Source organism: Bison bison, unplaced genomic scaffold, assembly GCF_000754665.1.
Source record: "Bison bison bison isolate TAMUID 2011002044 unplaced genomic scaffold, Bison_UMD1.0 scf7180017864080, whole genome shotgun sequence".
Classification (NCBI taxonomy): Eukaryota; Metazoa; Chordata; class Mammalia; order Artiodactyla; family Bovidae; genus Bison; species Bison bison.
In genome coordinates this window covers 3,918,870-3,923,885 of record NW_011494652.1, presented here as the reverse complement: position 1 = coordinate 3,923,885, position 5,016 = coordinate 3,918,870, and the positions used below count along the sequence as shown (strand labels likewise).

The window sequence follows — 5,016 nt, the reverse complement described above, 5'->3', positions numbered from 1 at the left end:
ACAGACCTGGTGCTCCTATACAGACGCCCAGGTCAGCTGTTTGTTTCATCCTAACACACATACCGAGGGTTCCCCAGATTGGCAACACTATGAGCTAGGTGAGACAGGTACTGTCACCACACGTGAGATGGCTGAACCTCAGAATGAAGCTGCCTTCCTGAAGTCAAGCTGCCTTAAACAGATAGCCTGGGTCTAGAACTCGAGAGTCCTGCTGAAGTCTGGGAGGACTACCTCAAGACTGGAGTCACGTGCATCACCCACAGAGGTCTCTCACTTGCTTTTTCCTGTGTGTGCTCTCCTAATACAGAGAATAGGACATCCTGCAGAAATGGAACTGACAAACAGGAGCCACAGAGAGGGGTGAGCCAGACAGACCTGAGGAATCAAACTTCTGGGATCCCCGTCTCCAAAATCTAAAACCCGACTGACTGTAAGCTGTGCGTCTGTCCTCGCTTAGCCATGTCTGACTCTTTGCAACCCCATGGACTGTGGCTCACCAGGCTCCTCATGGGATTTTCCTGGCAAGAATACTGCAACGGGTTGCCACTTCCTTGTCTAGACCTTCCTGACCCAGGAATTGAACCTGCATCTCCTGCATTGCAGGAGGATTCTTTACCACTGGGTCACCAGGGAAGCCTGATTGTAAGCTGTACCATCAACTTAATATTTCAAAACAAGGAGGCGAGACTATGTGAAATACACAGGTGAACTATGTAAACCAACTGGAGAGATGGCAAAGTGATTAGGTTAGCTCTTAGAAGTGAGAAAATGGGTGTGACTAAGTGTAAAAGAGTATACTTTAGAACTGCAAGTGATGTCAGAGGTTAACGTTTAGCTGTTTTACAGATGAAGAAACTAAGGCTTGGCCCCATCAATGCTTTAAACAAATAAGGAGGGGCAGACTGGAACACGGGTATCGATTCTTACTCCAGTGGCCCTTCATCCAGCCCCGGAACTGTCTGTATAGCTATACTATGAAATTATGCACATCCTCAGAGAAGACCATGCAGACGCTGCCAGCCCCCAATCTGGCTGGCACGGGAGACAGAGGCAGTGAGCGACCAAAGTGCTCCAGCGGTCCCAGGAGCCCTTCAACCCAATGGGAGGAAAATCATGAAGCAAAACATAATTCAGAGCATCAATGACTATGGAAATCAGTGACTTTTTTTCCCATTCTGTGAGAATATTTTAGAATTAATGCAAACAGTTCTGCTTCCATCACCAACTATATAAAGACAATATATCCACTGCCTCTGAGCAACATGGGGATCAAAAGAAAAGTGTTTTTATTTTTAAACTAGACATTAATGTGGGTTTAGAAAAACAAAGTAATGAGTCTTTCCTGCACAGATGGATTCTCTCTATTCCACACCTTTAAAATAGTAAAGTCCTGTAAAGCAAGTTAAATAAGATGTGCGTGACTAAAATTTGAGGACGTGTCTGTTGAATAAAACAAGATACATTTGTAAGTGAAAAGTTACTCAGACTTTCTGTAATCTGATTTGGACAAAGACAAACTCTAGTCACATTAGTAGAAAAATACAGAGTTAAGATATTGGTTAAACATGACCGTTTTCTCCCAACCAACACTTCTAATCTTCTGGGAAACACCAAATTATGGGGAAGGGGCTTATAGTAAGAACTAAAGTAAAACCAGATTTGTAAAGGGTTTTTTGGGGGGAGGGGGAGGGGGGACGGAATGTAGAGTTGATAGAATTTAAAGAAAGTTGTGAAACTTGCCTAAGCCCAGTGGAACTCCTGACTTGTTCACTAGGACCCTTCCTTGTACAGCTTGTTCCGTGGAGCTCGGTCATGACACAACAGGGTTCAATTCACATTTCATACTTAAGAGCTTCAGAGTATGTTTTTTAAGATTTCAAAGTTGACAGTCTATCCAAGAAAAAAGTTACTTTTCAAATCACTGTGTTTTAATGGTTAGAACTCCTAATACTTGCAATTTAAAGTGCACTGGCTAGTTTTACACAGTAGTAAACTTAAGTGTGTGCTTTTAATTGCAATTAAAACCATTTCCTACACCAAGACACATCAGCAAATACATTTTCCCTCCAAATAAAAAGTAACTAAAAATCAGGCCGAAAAACTGAGTTACATCTTTACACATGAAACTTCTACTGCACAGAGCTCCACCTGAGACACAGCTATCCACGCTCTATTATTTCCTCAGTGTATCTGTGGAACTAAGATACACACTGGAACAAAGACACACGGTCCCCATCTTTAACAACGTGTGGAAAACTTAGCAATTAGAGTGTTCCAGGGCTGACAGAGACCTGTAACTCCTGCCCACCAAAGACGGATTTTATGAGAGGAGAGAAAGTAAAGCTCATCCATGGCAGGCAGCACAGGATAACGGAATCGACAGCATTTGTCTGAACAGATTTGCTTTCCTAAGCCGTGTGAAGGGCATCCCTGTGGACAGGGAGCTGCTACCACGCTACACACACAAATGACTCTGCAACACAATCAGGCCACATGCTCATGTCCTACAAGGCCACAAACTGATATTCAAACTAAGAGAAACCAGATTCAATCCCAGATATGTAGGACCCAAGGGAAAACTTGTAAACCAGCATGCCCCACCCACAAAACTCAAAGCTCAAAGACACAAACAACCTGCAGCCACTTCCTTTACAGGCATATTCCACCAGACCCCCAAGCTGCCCACTGCTATTTGCTTCCGGTGTGGAGAGTTAGAACAGAAGCACTTCAGCGTGCACAAGACAACAAATGAAAACACAGGCAGGACAGCACTTGGAAATGACTTTGAGTATAGTTTCAAAGTTTATGGGTAAAAAATTAAGCCCTACTCTCTTCTCCCCTTGAAGGGTAAATATCCCCATTACTCCTTTCGCTCTCAAACTAAGTGGTTTTGTTGACAAAAACAATGTTGTAATAACAGAATGCACGTATTTTGAAGAACTACATATAAATCACCAAGCTCTATTAATAAGTTAGTATTTTTCATCAAGTGTCTATTGAGCACCTGCTCTGAGCAGAGACGATAACTCAATAAGCTACCAAAAAGACGAGGGGATGGGCAGGTAAATAACCAAATTCAATGTAACAACTGCTCAGGGAACACACAGGTGTGCCTTCTAACCTGAGGGCTCAGTCTCTGCACGTGTGTAAGAGCTCTGTGCGGTGTGGAAGAGTTACCCAGAAGGTCACACTCTCATGAGGCCCTTCTGAAGAGTGTCATTCCAGGGTCAGGAATGCAAGAGTGCTGGGCAAGACATCAAAAGATGGCAGAAGGGGAAACTGCTGGGGCCGGAGCTTGGACATTTGAAGAGAATGCTGAGTGATTAGAAACTGGAAAAGGGGCCTGAGTTCCCACACGGGCTGGGATCAGAGCGTTTGTGGACTTTAATCCTGGAATCTAGGGAGCCCCACAGTGACAGGACCACACCTGTGGTGAAGGCCCTAAACATTTGGCTACAAAGTAAATTTGTGTCTATACTAAGTAACTCTTCGATTTCCCCCATAGGTATAAATTATCTTTGATGATTTCAGGCAAAACTGATATTCCCTTCCTTCTTCAAAATGCTTCAGTTCAGTTCAGTTGCTCAGTCCTGTCGGACTCTCTGCGACCCCATGAATCGCAGCACACCAGGCCTCCCTGTCCATCACCAACTCCCGGAGTTCACTCAAACTCACGTCCATCGAGTCCATCGAGTCCGTGATGCCATCCAGCCATTTCATCCTCTGTCGTCCCCTTTTCCTGCCCACAATCCCTCCCAGCATCATCAGGGTCTTTTCCAATGAGTCAACTCTTCGCATGAGGTGGCCAAAGTACTGGAGTTTCAGCTTTAGCATCAGTCCTTCCAATGAACACCCAGGACTGAATTTCTTTAGGATGGACTGGTTGGATCTCCTTGCAGTCCAAGGACTCTTAAGAGTCTTCTCCAACACCACAGTTCAAAAGCATCAATTCTTCGGTGCTCAGCTTTCTTCACAGTCCAACTCTCACATCCATACAACACCAGTGGAAAACCATAGCCTTGACTAGACGGACCTTTGTTGGTAAAGTAATGTCTCTGCTTTTTAATATGCTATCTAGGTTGGTCATAACTTTCCTTTCAAGGAGTAAACGTCTTTTAATTTCATGGCTGCAATCACCATTTGCAGTGATTTTGGAGCCCAGAAAAATAAAGTCAATGCTTATACTTGGACAATTAATCACCAAAAGTTATAGGCGTGTTCTTACTATTAAAGACCAAAAGGAGAAGAAAAAAAAGCTTCAGCTGGCAACTGTTTCCACTAATGATCTTATTAAGCCATGCTCCACTGTAGTTTATATCAAAACGCTTTACATCTGAAAAAGATCCTGATGAAAAGTAGCACAATCACAACCAATCAATTCCTCTGCGTCCTACTCTAAATAAAGATCCCCACCACCCCCCTTCCCCCCCGCCGCCGGAGAGAATTTCGTTTGGTAAGTTCTGAAAAACTTAATTTCAAAAAACACACGTTCGCCTCCTCAGTATTCTTAAAAAAGTTTCCCCTACTCAATGGGTCGGAAGCCAGAGCTCCAAAACCGGGTCAACGGAACCCAAACCGACAAAGAGTGACTTTCTCTGGGTCCCAAGTGCTTTTCTATACCGTTCCAGCAAGTCAGGTCCAGTTGTCACCTTCTTCACGTTTCCCCCACTCTCACAGTTGGGGATGACGCGGATCATCATCTCCGGGGATGCAGGGGACCGTGTCACTCTGGGAGGACCAGCGCGTGTCCTCAGGACCCGAGACGCCGACAGACCGAGGGGGACCGGGCCGAAGCGCAGGGGGCGGGGGGAGCCAGGGGCCAGGGAGGCCAGCCCGGGCCAAGGTGCCGGGGCCGCCGTCAGAAGGCACGGAGCGGGGCGGAGGACGGGCCCGGGAGGAGACCAGGAATGAGGCTCGAGCCCAAACAAAAACAACCCAAAGTTGAGCGCGGCGGAGACAGCAGATTGGGCGAGACCGTTCACGGCTGCCCATTGGAGAAGAGGGAAAACAGAGTCC

The 5,016-nt window shown here is 45.6% G+C and overlaps 1 protein-coding gene across 2 annotated transcripts in view; it reads right to left on the bottom strand.

Annotated features, from left to right (window-relative positions):
• Window positions 1-4,996, bottom strand: part of SUV420H1 (suppressor of variegation 4-20 homolog 1 (Drosophila)) — a 53,020-nt gene extending 48,024 nt beyond the window's left edge. For both annotated transcript variants that reach the window (XM_010837667.1, XM_010837668.1), the window contains exon 1: window positions 4,621-4,996. The gene's annotated coding sequence lies outside the window, so the exon portion shown is untranslated. The remainder of the gene's footprint in view (window positions 1-4,620) is intronic.
• Between the last annotated feature and the right edge of the window lie 20 nt (window positions 4,997-5,016).